We start from the raw sequence: 20580 nt of genomic DNA on the forward strand, positions 1-20580 counted from the left end.
TAGATGTTGACTGGTGATAAGCAGGAACTGTAAGGGACTGAAATGAAAGAAGAGATTTATGGTATTGGGAACTTTCTCTTCAAAACGTGACTACGATTTCCATATTGATAAAAAATGGACCATTTTGTAAAGTAATTTATATATTTAGATAGCGTGGGTTCTGATCCTTGTGGCCATCTCCCGCACAGTTACCAACTGCCTGCCAGGATAGGCAGAAGCAATATTGTAACAAGTGTTACTGTAAGTCTAAATTACCCTTGAACTTTTTTAGTAATACAAATTTGTGGTTTTAGGAAAGCAAAAACAGTCCTTCATTCACAGTCCAGTCACTCATATAATACACTACGGAAATTAATATTTTTTTCAGTTTAACAAAATAGGATTACTCCACACAATATGACACACAGAGAAAATCTAAGATATGAAAAGAAAGAACAATATTGAATAGAAATATTTCTAGTCAAATTTATCCGTGAATTGAGCCAAGGTTAAAGAAGTTAAAAGTACTTCCGCCTAACGTGACTTGCCTCCTGACAATATCTACTATGCGAAGACGTTACTGCTACGCATCTTATACAAAGCTGTAACATAATTCATAATAGTCGTTTTGTATTTTATAAAGCTAAATGCTAAGAATTATCCCATGTTGGCAGATGTATTGCACTAGTGCAGTTGTTTGATAATGACAAGAGATGGGGTGTGTCGTTAGCCAAGTAGTCTAAGACTATAAGTCTGAGTTAGAGTTAGTCCAAGTTCAAATCCTGTCTGTGGCCACTGCACTTTTTATCAGTAACATCGGTCTTGTACTTTATCGACTCTTCCCTTTATTCTGTTTGTAAGATCCTCCCACATGCCATGAGGATAATCAGAATAAGGCTTTAAAAAAGGAAAAAAATCATACTGTAAAATCGATACGGTCGACCACATATGTAATGCCTTGTAGAGAACATAATTGAGGACTTTTTATTGAATCACGAGGCAGGAGGTGACCGTACCATGTTTCAATGTTTTATACCAATAGACAATGAAAAAAATCAATATTTCGAGTTCGATGATAATAAATAATAACGTAAAATAACCTAACTATTTTAAACGCGTCTTTAAAGTTTAAAAGGAATAAATTAACATATCGTTTTATATTGGCAAAAACAAAATTAGTGACACTCGATTAGCTTAGTCTGCTGAGTAATTGATGTAGAAGTGAGGAAGGGTAAGTTTTTATTAACGCTAGATTGAACACTTTTGCTCATTTCCACACAACCCCATTATTTTTGTTGTGCACAACGTACGAGTGTTTTATGTTTACGTGCATTTTTACCACCTAAACCTGTATGAAAAAACACCAATGAAAAGTGTCTGAAACAGTGTTATATCAATCAGTTGATACTGTCTTCGAAATTGAAATTTGAAGATTGATACTAAGTATTGAAACAAAATGTTTGGTTATTTAGTTGGAGACTTTTTAAAGTTAGAGAAATGAATTATACAAAATACGTAATAGTAAAAAATATTTTTATCTTGGATATTTCAGAAAAAATTAAATTTACGCTTTCTATGACATTTTAAGCAATTTCAAGCAACACTTACAAATTTGTTGATCACTCTTAAGGTTTCAAGATTGCAGGCATTCGAAAGTTTTAGAAATATACAATTATTGAATCGTTGTTATTAAATATTTTTAAAATTTTTTCAATTCGCTATTTAGAGCATCTCATCTGATTAAAAATTAAACATTAAACATTATTTCAAAACTTTTTACCTTTTTATTTTGTTAAAAATTATTTACAGGTGGTATAACATATGGGGTTTTACATACATTTTTACAGTTTACATTATTACATAAATGGGGTTTTACAAATCGATTCAAACTTCAATTAGCGACCAAATGTGATAGAGAAACACTAGAGTCCTCTAGTTTTTTCCATTATTCTTCTTTTATAATACCTTTAAAATTATGTGTCATTTGGTAAGTGTTTCTATTTAAACATTTTGATTTAACCTCTAAATTACCTTATTTGGGGAGGGGGTTCAACAATTTTCATATATCGAAAAACTCATCAGTTGGACTTATAAACATACCCTAAAGTAAATCACTTCATCTCTCTTCATAAGATATTTATTAAGGGGGAGATGGGAGTATTAAGACAACCGGTAATATTGGTTTTATAATTATTTGGTTTTTGGTATTCGTCCCCGTTCAACCTTTTGATTACATAGGTCCTTGATCATCTTTGAAAAGATGAAATTTTTAGCATGAGATCGTTGGATACATGAATTCAGTATCCTATTATTATATCGAAACTGTGATTCGATTACATTTGAAACCTTTGACTCCATATTTTGCAAGTAACGATTAAGCTATCCATTAAGTAAAGTATATTTTAAGAACAGTGAGAATGAATTAAAAATATTAACATTTTAAGTAATACTTCAGTATTAATTATGATTATTTGAGGATTATTAATTACGAGTATTTGGTGATTTCATCAATTTTTTACATATTTCTAACAAGTACTTTTGGTTACATACGCACAGATGATATACTTTACTTATACAATATATTCCTATATTTAAAACTAACATAAGTTTTAGAAAAATTAAGTAAAGTATATTCGTATAGTGACTTAAAGAAAATAAACACAACCTCGTTAAAATATCAAATCGTAAACTAAGAATAATTAAGTTATAGATACTGCGATCAAAGTTCCAAGTTTAATTGTCTGTGGCTTAGCTTTAAACTCCAAAGCCCTTTAAGCCAATAGCTGTTTGTTGTTTTGTGAAAATCACCCAACTTTCACCAAACATTTAAACAGCTAAGTTTCCTTATCTCAACAGTTTATTTGCCATTTCGTTAAAGTTAACTATTTGTAAACTCAATCTTCTCTTCAAAGAGTATACGACTATGTTATTAAACCATTATTATTATCAAATTAATTAAAATTTATAGTTAACAAATCTTATTAGTTACTATGTCACTAAGATTTTAAAATTTAAATTGCCCGACATCTTGAAATTAATAATATAATATTTGATATTCGTGGTAATATAATATTCAGTTTTTCTATTAATTTGATACTAGATTAACAATAATTGTACCAAATCTTCTTTCGTTAGTATTGATTTCAAAAATTAAATATAAAAGACACATATAGAAAGACAGGCTAAGCATTTTTGATACTTGTTTATGTTACATTTTTGTTTATCTAGATCGGAGGAGCAAGTTTTAAATTATTACCAGACAAAACATGAACATATAATGTAAACTTTTTTCTGCTAGGAGGTAAAAGAAAACATGAAAAAGTAATGTTAAATTTGATACAACCCGTATCACCAAATTCAAATTCAAATTAACGTAGTTATAAGTGGAAACAACAGCTATCTGCTCTGAACCGAGGCTTTCATCTAACTTTAGACCTTACAAACCTTTCCTTAATCGACTTCATAATGTCTAAAAGAAAGAAAGCATCCAATAGTTTATCCTTGATGAACTCTTCTATAGCACTGTACAATAATGTTTTTTTTATGTTTAGTCATGAACTTTTACCTATGGACTTTAGTATGCATTTGTAAGTTCTCTATTCATAGTTACGTACTTTGCATTCATGGCTCAAACAAAATATAAATGACAATAGCCTTGTCGTTACTATTCAACGTTACATTCTTGGACACTCAACATTGCAAATAAGAAGAATTGCATATTTTGACATATTATTAATATATTATTGATGCAAAGGCTATTACACTGTTTCCAAAGGAATTACTTATAGTGTAAAATTCATTTTTCAGGAATCAAAAAAATGGTAATCTGTAGCACGAATACTAACGATTGACGTGCATACCTGAAGTATAATTCTTTAATACTTGGAAATGCTATTTAAATATCAATTATTTTCAAGGTAATTATAACGACTTGGATTGTAGATATTCATATTCCAGAATATTAATATTTAAATTATCAATGAGACATCCAAGACGATGTAAAATATTTTTTTATTAGTAAGCTCCGAGTGAATATTCAGTACAATTTATTACTAAACTGTAAACTATTGTAAAATATTATCTGGTTTGTCTAAAATAAAAATCACAGTTCTAAATAAAAATAATGGGTTTATTTTACACTGGAAAATTAGTAATTTCAAAGTTTCAGAATTTTCAGCACTCTATTTTCCAAAAAGAATTTACAAACCATTTATTAATTTTAAAAGGTCTTTTGGCAAGAAATCGTAATATTAATTAATTATATCAAACTAATATCAGAGCTCTCTTCTGAAATAAAATAATAAAGTTTTCAAATAAATATCAAATACCACTTGGAAATAACTAAAATGAAAATGTTCACTTCTAAGTTCACTCAAAATTCAAAAATAAAAATTTAAACTTCTCTTTCCACTAGTTCAACCTTAACTTTTAAGTCTCTGCAATTCAGATTACAACTCTCTCAAACAATTATTAAAGTTAAATTAATTACCAATTAATAATTCACAATAAAACAGTTCCAATTAAATATTAATAAATTACTAAATTTCCAAATTTCAATTAAAGGTATTAACAAAGTTCAATTTTAATTCACTTTTCTTGCAAGTTTTGAACCAAATGTAACTTGTATGATTCTATTGTGCTCTATTGTTCATCGAGAATTAATTATGCAGATTGCTCTGTAGTTTCTATGAATTTAATTTTTTCCTCAAAATCCCTCGCGGAAAAAACATTTAGAAACACGGCGCACTGTAATCAACTTAAGTAACGAAAATTACCAAAAGAAGGGCGAAAATTATGAGCTGACGGTTATATACTTCCCCTTCCCACCAATTCTGATGGACATCCGCAGTAATCTCTCATTGGCCCAGCCGTATCTAACTACGAGAACAATAGCCTTCTCAGATCTGCCAAGACAAGTTCTGATCAATTCAAGGCAGTGAACCGCCTTCCTAATAATATTAAAATTACCAGTACTAACTTGCCAAAGGATTACATAATCGTTTTTATCCTAACTTTTCACAATCTAATTTAAAATGAAATCCCAAAATTTCTTTTCCAAAATTTTTATTTAATTTAAGTTTTAATTAAAAGAAATAAACCAATGTAGCTTTAAAAACGCTACATTACTCCCCCTCCTTAACTTCTAAATACGGCCCAGCAGTTGATAACAAAACATTTAACACCGATTAGCAATTCAAAATGTTTTTTAAAACGTACGCAGTTAAACAAATAGAGATTGACCGTTATAAAAGGAATGAAGGTCAATGACTCGAGATAATGAAGCCTAATACCCTCACAATTCTAATTTTACTACATCTACAGCCGGTCAGTCGGTCCCAGTGCAAGGTATTTTGTCCCTTCAGGTCTCCTCTTGTCGACGTTTATGTTTGGAAGACTCCTCAGTTGGTTCGTGCGCGTCTTCCCTGCCTGTCGTACCTTGAGTCCGTCGCGTAGCTCGACACCCATGGTTGTTGGAACCGCCGTCCGCGGTATGTGACCAGTGTTAGTGAGTGTTGTTCCGCATCTCACCTCCACAGCTTTCCACACATAAACAGAACATAATCTCTTCCTATGACATAAGTCCCCTTTGTTACCATTTATGTCGGAATTTCAGAGCTTGTCTTGTTTCGTTTTTCAAAAAAATGTATTTTTATCCAACTCGAAGATTGCTCATTCTTTCCTTCATAAACTTTATTAAAATATTTAAGACTTTATTTTATTACTAACAAGTTATTTACATTGGACAACAGGGGGAGGGGTATAAATAAGTTTCTTTCTCTCATTCATTCACTATAAACAAATAAAAACATGAAATTGGGCACACAAGAAGGAATGTTAGTACATGAATAATATGTTTTTATACTTATATCAGACTGTATAATAGTTCTATACACTATTATTAAATACTACATTTCTAAATTTTTAAAGTCCTGAGGCCTTGCAATTCTCCTCTTCATGTTATATTTATTTATATGTCATAAAAATCCCCTTTTTCTTTTAATACCTGAAAGAAAACACAAAACTTTGACTTGGCCTCAATTGGTTACTCAATTATGACATTTTACTAAGCGGTGTTTTTTTATTTATTTTTTTTTTTTGCTGAAAGAAAAAATTGTCCAATTGTTCTTGAATTAATTTTCACTTAAGCGGGTCTCAAATCTTGTAGATGCACTCTTTTCAAAATTGAAAAGTCTTTGGTGTGCCGAATTATATAACTGTTCTCTGAGATAATAATCACAATCCTGTATGGTCCGTCAAATTTCCTATCCAATTTATTTCTGTGTTCAGGTATTTTACATAACACTTCATCATTAATTTTAAACTGTCGGTGGTTTCTATTATAGGGCCTTAACTTCGGATTTTTAATAAACTGTTTATTTAACTTTTCCAACGCCGCGGCATATTTTTGACATGTTTCCTTTGGCACTAAATTTTCAAAAATTGATTTCAAGTTTCACTTTAGATCAACTCATTGTTAGGTTTAAAATTAAACATTAAAGAATATGCGCTATACCTGGTACTGTCATTCACACACGAGTTAACTGCTTGTTAAATCTTACTTAAATCAGCGTCCCAGTTCTTTTTGCAATCACTATACAAGCATGTCAAAATTGAATTTAAATTTCTTAAATATCTTTCAGATTTGTTACCCTGGGGGTTGTACGGTATTGTAGTGATCAATTTCACACCCCATTTGAAAACATTTGCCCATAATTCCTCGCTGGTGAAGGAAGAAGAGTTGTCGCTTACAAAAACACTTGAAAGAAAGGTCCTGTACGCTTAGAAATTATTACATGAGCTCCTCTTAGCCGAAGGGAGAAGGCTACTGATTTTAAATCCGTCAGTCAAAGGAGAGTGTCTGTCCGTCTGAGCGATGACTCTTGAAAGGAAGATCCTGTGCACTTGGAACTTGGTACGTGAGTTATATTAATCATTTCGTCTAATTATATCAGACAACTCATAAGAAAAACACAGTTTTTAAAACTTCACTAAGAAAAATATAAATGTAGATATCTTATTTACCACCATCAGTCTGATCTATGCATGTGATAGGTTGGGAGAAAATATCCCCATTGCTGATACCTAATTGAAAAGTTGAAGTTTTAATTTATATACTCTACTATACAGGCTTTCCCTCTCACTTAAAAGCACATAGACCGTGATTGTTTGAATCGCTATTGTAAATCATGATTCGTTTATGTTATATATCTTATGACAATTGTATATGCACATAGTATGCACGCCTGTGAAAGAACACCAGTGATGAATTTGCGTTTCGTTATATGAATGAATAACTTATATATTTAATTTGATATATTAAATGTTTCTTGTAGTCAATGGATACTAGCTTCAATTATTGCATAGTACCATACCACTAATAGTAGAAGATGATAATTCCCTATAGTAGACCAACTTTGGAGAGTCAGTATAATTAACTCAAAGAAGACGTAAACTACAACTGTTGTTTCTGCTGACCCTTTGTTCTATCTAAATTGTTTAGAACTAACAGTACTGCAATAATCGTGAGCTCTTCTATAGTTTAGACAATTTTAATAATAAATCAATATTAGGTTTGTGTCAATTATATTTGGCGTTCAGATAACGTTATACAGTTAGAATTATCCTTTATACAAAAGACAACTAGTTCCAAATGTCAGATACTTTCAAAATGAGAACAAGTCCTCACTTCTTTGTTTGAAGTTTATTTTTGACGATGGAAGGATTATGAAGGAAACAGGATTTTTCCGGACATTTCTGGCCCATTCCTGTCACCCTTCCTTTTATATCCGCCATATTGTTTCTTTCTGCCGTGACGATTACCATTTGCTATTGGCCTCTGGTCAGTCGTACGTGGTTGGTAGACGAATACAGACGTATTCGTACTGTTTTTCTGTACTCTGTTGTTCAGTTTTAATGATTAGTGTTGTTTATAGATTTTATTAAGTGCATGTTTTAGAGTTAGTGAAGTTGACACACAACATGGCGGTTGTGATTCCTGACATAGGCGTGCTGCAACGCTTTGGTATGATTTGTTTATTTTAACCTAGTTTGTAGTTATGTATTAGGTTAGTTATATACCTGAGGAAGAGATCAGATTGCAGATCTCGAAACGTAGTGTTAATGAGTTTTTGTTTCACTGAACGATGGCACATGTCCGGAAAATCCTGTTTCCTTCACAAGTCTTCACTAGCGGCCTTCTTAATTTTACCCCCATGAGATAAATTTAAAACTTCAAACACTTCTACACCCTGATTGTCAATTGCACCATTATGAGATATGTTTTGAATGGGTATTAAATGAGATTTTAAAAATGGAATATTGCACATAATTTTACGACCAAAATTAAGGACCTAATATTGTTCTACGCTTCAATTTTGCACAGTTCTTATGGGACTTAAGGTTGCAAAACTCTTGTTCACACCCGGTTTTAGAAATATGTCAATTAGATTTCAAGTTATTGATATGTTTTGTATGTTTCAGGTCTGATGCAGGACATGTGGTGTCGCGTACCACTTGTATGTATAGGAAACAGAAGTATTGTCCAACTTATAAGTCCAAATATAAATTTATTTCAACATGAGTTTGAAGTTTTATAGTTCCGGCTGTTTCACACGAAGTTCAGCTCAACCTAGTTTTAGATGTCAACCATTTTGAGCTCTAAAGATCCCTTTTCTCTTTTGGTTTTTTATTACTTATTTTACGTTTACGTAACCGATAAAATCAATTTTTAAGAACATATAGTAGATTTTGTCTCTAAACGGACTTCATGGCACACAATTTAAAATTATTAATTCTCCATGGATCCTTATGGTTTTTTATATTATTCTATTGCGTAAGTACACCAAATGAGAATCAAATTTGTGAGGATGTGCTCCATTCATTGAATTTGGTTACCCACAATTCCAAGTGCTGCATCACATATAGTTAACCATTTTATTAGTTGAAATTTATTTATTTATTCAACTGATAAATTAATTATTGAAATAATTCCTTAAAGTAGTTAAGACACTATGCTAGATTAGAAGAAATTCTTGTTAAAAGTAAAACGCATTTTACTTCTATTTGTAGCTGTTTTAATAATACTTTTATTTAGTTAAACATTCGATGACTTAGATTGAATGGCATCCTATTTCTTGAAGTTCAGAAATATTTTTATAGGTATGGTGATGATATTTTCATACTGGTGTTCAGTTTTTGTGGAACACTTAATAATTCATATGTATTTTTCGTTATCTATTAATATGTAAATAAATGTTAGTTCGTATGTCCTTTATAGAATCTTAAACTATTTTACCGATAATTATGAAAATTTGTGTTTACATTTATTTTTCCGCGGAGAATGTTATATACTCGTAGTATGCCCATTGGTGTAACTCGCCACCAGGCAACGCTGCAAAAGATATGATTTCAAAGTGCCTGCAAATTATAAACTGTAATTACGCAACAGTTACGTATACTAAATAGTCAAACACTGGTTGAAGGAGCTAAGTTATAATGTAAATTTGTCTTTAAATTTCTGGTTGAACTTAAACGTTGAGTGTTAGACCACTTTATAATATAGTACATGTACATGTACAATGGCTATAAACATACACTTTTGACAGATTTTCTTGATCGTGGCAACAAGGCAAACTCTACATCGGCATTGGAAATATAATTCACTTGAACCAAGTGCCCTTTCACGAAAATATTACGAAAAGCGTGCAAAGCCGTGGGAAACAGCTATTTATTTATAACTATTGTAAGAAATAAAATGCATAGACATACTCATAAGTTTTCGGAATAACCGTGCTAGGTTCATATTATTAGCCTATAAATACAACAAATGCGTTTATGTGCTATCACACTACTCATCTATGATCAGTAATTATCTGCTTGAAATTTCAAAATTATTAACTTCTCTTTAATGCATGATGCAGTGTCTGTTATTCTTGAACTAGCTGTTACCCGTGGCTCGCACGCAATTTTTAGAACCGAAGTACTTGTAAAAAGCAATTATGATGTAATATGATGGGAGTCCTACAAATATTTTAAATCGTAAGTAGGCATACATCAGGTAGATATTATTTGAGTTCGTGGTAAATAGTATCAGAGTATAACTTAATTATTAAATCATGTTTGGCACGTGTAGGAGCATTTCTGGTTCTAATTAATTATATACATAACGTCACAGCTGAATATGCCTTGTAATCCCGATCAAGAAAACACAAATCTCGGATCACACAGGTCTCGGAAATTTACTTTTGTCAAAAAGCTTCTTCAGTTAAAAAGTGCCTACTTAAGACCATTTAAATTCACTTACCTACTATGTCACAGATTAGCTTGCCATATTGCCTCGATTAAAATACTATATACGTTCGATTATATAGTTCTCGGAAATCTATTTTGGTCAAAATCATGTTAGCATAGTTGAGTATGCTAGGACTGAAAAGCCTATTAAGTCCTACCTACTTCTTATGTACTTCCGGTATAAGGGGGAAATCCTTATTAAGGTTATGCAACATTCCAAAATAATCGTTAATTAAGTTTTGCGTTACACTTTTTTTTGGACTGTAGCCAGGGAAAGAATGAATCGTTAAGGTATATTAGTATTAATTTCTCTGTTTTTCCGTAAGCCATTGTTAAAATTTAATATCATAATGTCAAGGAAGCCCACCAGTTTAAAGTAACTTATATGAAAACATTCATAACTTTGCTCATTAATAAGGTTAGTTTTATTACAGTATTTAATGCATTAGATGATTTTAATTCGTCACTGGCGCAATCTGGAGTAAAATTTATACATTAATGTTTTATTTACTATATGCACACACTACCGATCAAGCACTTTTTACATATTATTGATAAAATTCAAATGTAAACAGATGTTTCAGAAAGTTTGTCGAACTTTAGCTGTCAACAGCTCTCAAAATACGTTTCTTTCTTATCATAACATTCGAATGTAAACAAACTAATTTTTCAATTTGAATTCGACTTTATTTGGAGGAATTAATGTGTTATGGGTGGTAAAAATCACTCTAAATGTTAATTCAGACCAAAAGCTATACATGTTCCAAATTTCAGCACAATCTGTATAGCAGTTTCAGCGTGATTCGAGGACAAACCTCCAAACATCCAAATATCTAAACATTCAAACTTTCCCATTATAATATTAGTGGGTTGAGTGTTATCCTTTATTATAGTGTCATTATTAATATATGAAAAGTAATGTAATTAATTTCTTCTGTGTTTATTTTATTTCTTTGGCGCGTTACCCTTTTTTCGACGTTAGAGCATCGTCCTCAGGCTTTCGCCGAAGAAGGAATGAAACCACCAGGTGACACGTAATCGTTAAAACTAACATACGTAAAAACCAATTAGTAATATACAAGAAACACAGAAAACGTTTAATATCGATAGGCTTATGATATTGTAATGAAGACAAGAACCACTCAAGGTTTGCGGCAGCAGCCAGCAGTCGACTGGACGGAACAAGTCAAACGCGCTATCACTTATAACAGCTGATTGTGCGTCAGGTGGCTTCAATTTGTGCTGGAGGAAAGTGTCTGATAATCAAGTGCATTTCTTCTTGAGCTTTTCATTGAGAACATTGTTTTTCATGTTTATATTTTACAATGCTTTATAAATATAAACAACCTCCAATGTCGATGTTAATCTCCTGAACGGATTAGCAATGGTTGCCCATTGATTGCCATTGATCCATTTGATTGCCCATTCTGCATTGAAGTCGGTGTTCTTTATATCGGGTTTGGAAATTACAGTCCGTTTGCCCGATATAAAAACTAAGATGGTCTGTACATTTCATTTTGGAAACACCTGTTTTATCCAAAGTTAGCGTGTTTAAGGTTTTTCGTGACATAATGTAACGCGACAATCGTAGTTAACGTGAGTAATGCAATGTCCTCAAAATGTAATCATTTATTTATTTTTTTGACAAATATTTTGAAAACTTTTATGCGTTTTGAGGCAAAATTACCACACGAAACGATAGAAGTTTTTTTTTATTTGCGAAGGACTTCAAAATTTCTTTTGCTGAATTTTTTTCTGTTTATTTCTTAAAACAAAGTTATGATGATATTACGCCTTGATAGTAAACAATAACAATAATTAAACTTCTTTCCAAACTATTGACCGTAAAATAAGTTTTTTTATAATGTTAAATTTTTAATCCAGCCTAAACTCGTTGAGAACTTTTGTAGCAAATGCGAGCTTTTCATTTATAAATAGAATATGAATAGACTTTATGAATCACTATTTAAGAATGGAGCAAACTCTCTGGAAACTCTGAAAACACATTAAATTTTAAGGACAGATATTCAGTTGTAACATCTTCAAATTAAGTAACCATAATTGAGCGGAGGGTTTTCAGAACTGATTTATTTTATATTTAAGTCTTAAAGGTATTTAAATCGACATTTTTGTGCGAAAGGGTCTCTCTAGTTATTAGGATTTTCAAAAGTTTAACTCTTTAATTATTCTGTTTATTATAAGACAATAATATCAATATAATATGACTTGTATTATTGGATGTAATTTTAACCGATTGATATGAAAACGAAGCAATTAATTATTCCCTGAGTGGAAAGAATCTCGGACACAAATTTCATCTTGACAAGTGATAGATAAATGATCTGTCTGCTGAAGTGAAATATATTTCCCTGGTTGGCGGTCTGACGTCGTAATGGAAACAATTTATTTATCTCCTGACATGGATGGTATGTTAGTTATTTATAGTAGTTTAAACGTCGGGTAAGTTTACTTTCTTTTGTAGCTTTTGTTTATACAAATCTCTGGTTATCACATTTAAGTAAACTTGCAGTAAATAGTTGAACAATTTCTGACCAACTAAACTTTGGGTAACTATATGTAAGCGTTTGGTCATGACACTAATAAAAGACAAATTTATTTTTAGTAGTTTCATAATTGTATCAGTATCTGTGCTTAAATATTTATTAGTAAGACCAATTTCAAAATCAATTAAACATTAATCTTAATGTATAAAATTATTTATATCATGATTTTCTCATTACTGCGTACTTTATCCAGCATTTTACTTTATAATTACTTTAATGTTTTACTGTTTTACTTGGATAAAGATTTTTTTGAAGGGACTACTTCTTTATGTAGAGTTTGGATGTATGCTTTTCACGGGGGAAAACTTTCATTTCGCGTCATGTCACGCATCACGCTAGTTCGCTCTGTAGCCGCTAGTAGCGAGACTATCGCGGCCATTTTGATGTCAGTGCGTTTCGCTGTTCCTTTTAGGCTATATAACCGTTCTAGTAAGAAGTTACGGACGCTACTTATTAAAGTGGCTACTTCTTTTGATGGGGTATTGGTGTATGTTTAAAGGATTAAATATAAATTGATTAAATCTTTTCTAGGTAAGAAAGCAGTAATGTAATTTAATCCTGGAAGAAAATTAGTTTTTCTGTTGATTGTGATTTTGATTATAAATTTTGCTGAACAAACGTCATACCCATTAACTATAGTTCAAATACAAGTAAAATGCAAGAATTGCATTTATTATTCGTGTATATTATTTAATGAACTACATCTAAAATATAAAAGATGCAATGCTACATTATTGGGAATATGAAAAATCAAAATACAATTTTAAGTCAAAAGTTTAAAGTTATTTAATACGTAGCATAATTATTTTCACAGTTTATGAACAATATAATATTATGTTCAAAATATAATTAGGTTTACCACAATTTTAATTTGTATACGCGTATAAATAGGTAATTCTATCATAGCAAATCAATTTTTCTACTCCTGTGTTTTTATGTTTTAATTATAACGTGCTTTGTTAGACTTTATACAATTCCTGGCAATCTTCCAGAGCACAGTTTTCGATAAGACCCTAACTCCGGTATCACACGCTGTCGCACGTTCTCCAATAATGCAACCGCTCTTATTCTATCCCCCTTTCCCTTCGTTCACATATTATGTGCATTTACACCTTTATCAAACTAAGACATTTTATTTTAGTGCAATCGTTTCTAAATGTTTAGGTAAGTTAATTTTTTTACATTTTGTAAGGAATGGACTTAGTGTAGTAATGTCTATTCTATTACTTCATAAGATAGTTATGGATTTATCCATAGAATTTGAGAACTTAAGAACGCATATGAAATTTGAAATTTTAGCTTACTACAATTTAACAAAATTACTGAAAATGGTAATTAAATTGCATATATGTGAGAATGTACTGAAACTCAAACATTTACATGTACAAATCTATACATTTCTGTAGCTCTTATGAGTATTCATCAAAAATGTATTAATGTGTTTAACATTTATTTTGAATTTTTATGCCTTAATAATACTTTTTTATAGAAATTCTTATTTTAAAATGATAATCATAATTTGTCGTTACCTAATTTTATATAAACAAAGCTTTCAACAGCCTATTGTTGTCTAAATGACATATAAATTTGGGAGTTTGAATACAACAGCGGTCAGCCAGTGTTTCGATGGAGCAGGAACGTTTTGTTCATAAACGTTTATGGAAAATTAAATTAATTGAAATTGACTTAAGCAAAAATAATAAACATTGTATATTTAATACAAATACGAAAATGCATAAGGAAAACAGTAAAATTCAAACAAGTGAGATACATTTCCGATAAAAATTAAATATATATATATATATATACGAATACTAATCATTATTATTTTTTAATCATTATATATATATATATATATATATATATATATATATATATTAATTTCAAGATAAGTTGAAATTGATACGTTAATGAAATGTTAGAAGTTTACAAATTTTTAAGTTCTCAACTATTTCGGTTTATTATGTATTCTACTTTTGTATGTAAATCAGCACCAGTCAAGTTACTTTCCGCTAAAACTAGATTGAACATTAGCTATAAAATATGATATTACCTTGATCGGTACAGGCATGCAAATTAGAGTATTCATAACCTCGTCGGATATACCACAATCTTGTTAGAACGTCTAACTACACTTGCGTTGTATATGTTCGGCTGTTAGGGTGAAACAACTCAAATATTAAAATAATCACCAATTTTCTAACACCACTTTTTGGAAAAAAGATTTTCCTGCAGTCTGAGTGTCGTAAGTGGGATTGTCGTACGTTATGACTGTAGTAAGTGAGGCTTACGGTCTGACTGTCGTAGGTGGGATTTGCCTGCGGTCTGAGTGTCGTAAGTGGGATTTTCATGCGGTCTGAGTGTTGTATATGGGATTGTCGTACGTTATGACTGTAGTAAGTGAGGCTTACGGTCTGAGTGTCGTAGGTGGGATTTGCCTGCGGTCTGACTGTCGTAGGTGGGATTTTCATGGGGCCTGAGTGTCGTATGTGGGATTGTCCTACGTTATGACTGTAGTAAGTGAGGCTTACGGTCTGACTGTCGTAGGTGGGATTTGCCTGCGGTCTGAGTGTCGTAAGTGGGATTTTCATGCGGTCTGAGTGTCGTATGTGGGATTGTCCTACGTTATGACTATAGTAAGTGAGGCTTACGGTCTGACTATCGTAGGTGGGATTTTCATGGGGCCTGAGTGTCGTATTTGGGATTGTCCTACGTTATGACTGTAGTAAGTGAGGCTTACGGTCTGACTGTCGTAGATGGGATTTTCATGGGGCCTGAGTGTCGTATGTGGGATTGTCCTACGTTATGACTGTAGTAAGTGAGGCTTACGGTCTGACTATCGTAGGTGGGATTTTCATGGGGCCTGAGTGTCGTATTTGGGATTGTCCTACGTTATGACTGTAGTAAGTGAGGCTTACGGTCTGACTGTCGTAGGTGGGATTTTCATGGGGCCCGAGTGTCGTATGTGGGATTGTTCTACGTTATGACTGTAGTAAGTGAGGCTTACGGTCTGACTGTCGTAGGTGGGATTTGCCTGCGGTCTGAGTGTCGTAAGTGGGATTTTCATGCGGTCTGAGTGTCGTATGTGGGATTGTCCTACGTTATGACTATAGTAAGTGAGGCTTACGGTCTGACTTTCGTAGGTGGGATTTTCATGGGGCCTGAGTGTCGTATGTGGGATTGTCCTACGTTATGACTGTAGTAAGTGAGGCTTACGGTCTGACTGTCGTAGATGGGATTTTCATGGAGCCTGAGTGTCGTATTTGGGATTGTCCTACGTTATGACTGTAGTAAGTGAGGCTTACGGTCTGACTGTCGTAGGTGGGATTTTCATGGGGCCTGAGTGTCGTATGTGGGATTGTCCTACGTTATGACTGTAGTAAGTGAGGCTTACGGTCTGACTGTCGTAGGTGGGATTTTCATGGGGCCTGAGTGTCGTATGTGGGATTGTCCTACGTTATGACTGTAGTAAGTGAGGCTTACGGTCTGACTGTCGTAAGTGGGATTTTCATGCGGTCTGAGTGTCGTATGTGGGATTGTCCTACGTTATGACTATAGTAAGTGAGGCTTACGGTCTGACTATCGTAGGTGGGATTTTCATGGGGCCTGAGTGTCGTATTTGGGATTGTCCTACGTTATGACTGTAGTAAGTGAGGCTTACGGTCTGACTGTCGTAGATGGGATTTTCATGGGGCCTGAGTGTCGTATTTGGGATTGTCCTACGTTATGACTGTAGTAAGTGAGGCTTACGGTCTGACTGTCGTAGGTGGGATTTTCATGGGGCCTGAGTGTCGTATGTGGGATTGTTCTACGTTATGACTGTAGTAAGTGAGGCTTACGGTCTGACTGTCGTAGGTGGGATTTGCCTGCGGTCTGAGTGTCGTAAGTGGGATTTTCATGCGGTCTGAGTGTCGTATGTGGGATTGTCCTACGTTATGACTATAGTAAGTGAGGCTTACGGTCTGACTTTCGTAGGTGGGATTTTCATGGGGCCTGAGTGTCGTATGTGGGATTGTCCTACGTTATGACTGTAGTAAGTGAGGCTTACGGTCTGAGTGTCGTAGGTGGGATTTGCCTGCGGTCTGACTGTCGTAGGTGGGATTTTCATGGGGCCTGAGTGTCGTATGTGGGATTGTCCTACGTTATGACTGTAGTAAGTGAGGCTTACGGTCTGACTGTCGTAGGTGGGATTTTCATGGGGCCTGAGTGTCGTATGTGGGATTGTCCTACGTTATGACTGTAGTAAGTGAGGCTTACGGTCTGACTGTCGTAGGTGGGAGTTGCCTGCGGTCTGAGTGTCGTAAGTGGGATTTTGATGCGGTCTGAGTGTCGTATGTGGAATTGTCCTACGTTATGACTATAGTAAGTGAGGCTTACGGTCTGACTGTCGTAGGTGGGATTTTCATGGGGCCTGAGTGTCGTGTGTGGGATTGTCCTACGTTATGACTGTAGTAAGTGAGGCTTATGGTCTGAGTGTCGTAGGTGGGATTTGCCTGCGGTCTGACTGTCGTAGGTGTGATTTTCATGGGGCCTGAGTGTCGTATGTGGGATTGTCCTACGTTATGACTGTAGTAAGTGAGGCTTACGGTCTGAGTGTCGTAAGTGGGATTTTCATGCGGTCTGAGTGTCGTATGTGGGATTGTCCTACGTTATGACTGTAGTAAGTGAGGCTTACGGTCTGACTGTCGTAGGTGGGATTTTCATGGGGCCTGAGTGTCGTATGTGGGATTGTCCTACTACTTTATGACTGTAGTAAGTGAGGCTTACGGTCTGAGTGTCGTAGGTGGGATTTGCCTGCGGTCTGACTGTCGTAGGTGGGATTTTCATGGGGCCTGAGTGTCGTATGTGGGATTGTCCTACGTTATGACTGTAGTAAGTGAGGCTTACGGTCTGAGTGTCGTAGGTTGGGATTTGCCTGCGGTCTGACTGTCGTAGGTGGGATTTGCCTGCGGTCTGAGTGTCGTAAGTGGGATTTTCATGCGGTCTGAGTGTCGTATGTGGGATTGTCCTACGTTATGACTGTAGTAAGTGAGGCTTACGGTCTGACTGTCGTAGGTGGGATTTTCATGGGGCCTGAGTGTCGTATGTGGGATTGTCCTGCGTTATGACTGTAGTAAGTGAGGCTTACGGTCTAAGTGTCGTTAGTGGGATTTTCATGCGGTCTGAGTGTCGTATGTGGGATTGTCCTACGTTATGACTGTAGTAAGTGAGGCTTACGGTCTGAGTGTCGTAAGTGGGAATTTCATGCGGTCTGAGTGTCGTATGTGGGATTGTCCTACGTTATGACTGTAGTAAGTGAGGCTTACGGTCTGACTGTCGTAGGTGGGATTTGCCTGCGGTCTGACTGTCGTAGGTGGGATTTTCATGGGGCCTGAGTGTCGTATGTGGGATTGTCCTACGTTATGACTGTAGTAAGTGAGGCTTACGGTCTGAGTGTCGTAGGTTGGTATTTGCCTGCGGTCTGACTGTCGTAGTTGGGATTTGTCTGCGGTCTGAGTGTCGTAAGTGGGATTTTCATGCGGTCTGAGTGTCGTATGTGGGATTGTCCTACGTTATGACTGTAGTAAGTGAGGCTTACGGTCTGACTGTCGTAGGTGGGATTTTCATGGGGCCTGAGTGTCGTAATGTGGGATTGTCCTACGTTATGACTGTAGTAAGTGAGGCTTACGGTCTAAGTGTCGTAAGTGGGATTTTCATGCGGTCTGAGTGTCGTATGTGGGATTGTCCTACGTTATGACTGTAGTAAGTGAGGCTTACGGTCTGAGTGTCGTAAGTGGGAATTTCATGCGGTCTGAGTGTCGTATGTGGGATTGTCCTACGTTATGACTGTAGTAAGTGAGGCTTACGGTCTGACTGTCGTAGGTGGGATTTGCCTGCGGTCTGACTGTCGTAGGTGGGATTTTCATGGGGCCTGAGTGTCGTATGTGGGATTGTCCTACGTTATGACTGTAGTAAGTGAGGCTTACGGTCTGAGTGTCGTAGGTTGGTATTTGCCTGCGGTCTGACTGTCGTAGGTGGGATTTGTCTGCGGTCTGAGTGTCGTAAGTGGGATTTTCATGCGGTCTGAGTGTCGTATGTGGGATTGTCGTACGTTATGACTGTAGTAAGTGAGGCTTACGGTCTGACTGTCGTAGGTGGTATTTTCATGGGGCCTGAGTGTCGTATGTGGGATTGTCCTACGTTATGACTGTAGTAAGTGAGGCTTACGGTCTGAGTGTCGTAAGTGGGATTTTCATGCGGTCTGAGTGTCGTATGTGGGATTGTCCTACGTTATGACTGTAGTAAGTGAGGCTTACGGTCTGACTGTCGTAAGTGGGAATTCCATGCGGTCTGAGTGTCGTATGTGGGATTGTCCTACGTTATGACTGTAGTAAGTGAGGCTTACGGTCTGACTGTCGTAGGTGGGATTTGCCTGCGGTCGACTGTCGTAGGTAGGATTTGTCTGCGGTCTGAATGTCGTGAGAGACATTTTCCTTTGGGGAGACTATCGAGCATTTATGACACTATTTAATGACGATTGTATGGATATTTAAACTCACCTCGGATAATTATGTAGTACAGTCGCCAACCCACTCCATGCAGTTCTCGTTCGCGGATATAAATTTTTTACGTACAGTATGCCTGGGGATGGTCATGCTCCTGAATTACGTTATCGGCCGACAAAAAATAGACGTTATCTTTATCAGCCCCATTTTTCAATAAGCCGGTGATATTAATCAACTTGCTTGTCTTCTCGGAAAGCACTTCATACGATTTAGATCAGCAAACTATTGTCTTTTTCAGTTCACTACTTCTTGAACTAATGGGTTGAGAAAGCGGTTAAGTTGTTTAAGGCTAGAAGTGAGCACATCTGTCAAAGTGTGGAAAGCACAATATTGTCGCGTGTAACGACTTGAGAACAAGCTGTTACAAGGCTAACACGTCATTCTTGGAAACTGTGTCGTTTCTTGTCCTTGCCCCTATTATTTTGTTTTATCGCACTGAAAAAAGCACTACTTTTAACTATGATTTGTAATACACATTTATATAAATGCATCTGTTAGTTCAATTGCAACCAAAATAGTTTCTAATTGTTAATGAAATATTTTAATTTTTTTACTTTTTACAATGCTTTATTTTAGCTTTCTTCCGTATTAAATCTCGCTTTTTGTATACTATTTATCCTTAAGTTAATCCTTATTATTGCAAAATACTGCTAGATATTAGAAATAAATATGAAATTCGCCTATGTCTAAAATTCAATCAGAATTAAAGATTATATGTTAATAATTGACTATAGGCCTACTAGCACAGTGAATTTTCAGTTAATGAATATTTCAACTGCCAACGCTAACAATACAGAATCAACATAATTAAGTTTCCTTCAGATTTAAATCATTACTTAATTCACTATCTGGTTTACAAAGTATATAATGAATACGATATAAGATGAATATGATTTTCTAATTATTTGAACTGTAGGAGATAAAATGTTAGTACATTGTTACAAGGTTGAATTCTTATTACTAGGTATAAGAGTATTTTTGCACTCAACGAATAGGCTAAAAAAGTATTATTTTAAATAATACCTTTCTCTTGGGACATAACATATCTATACTATTTTAGGTACGATCAATTCAACTACATGAGGTCCAGGCCAATTTTTTTTCATTACATGCTTCCTTCTTAAGAATTCATCTCCTTTGGCCGTATTTTATTGAAATTAGGCTTTAATCTTAGGGTAAAACTACGAAATAACAGTATCAGC

This window comes from Homalodisca vitripennis, chromosome 5 (genome assembly GCF_021130785.1).
Source record: "Homalodisca vitripennis isolate AUS2020 chromosome 5, UT_GWSS_2.1, whole genome shotgun sequence".
Classification (NCBI taxonomy): Eukaryota; Metazoa; Arthropoda; class Insecta; order Hemiptera; family Cicadellidae; genus Homalodisca; species Homalodisca vitripennis.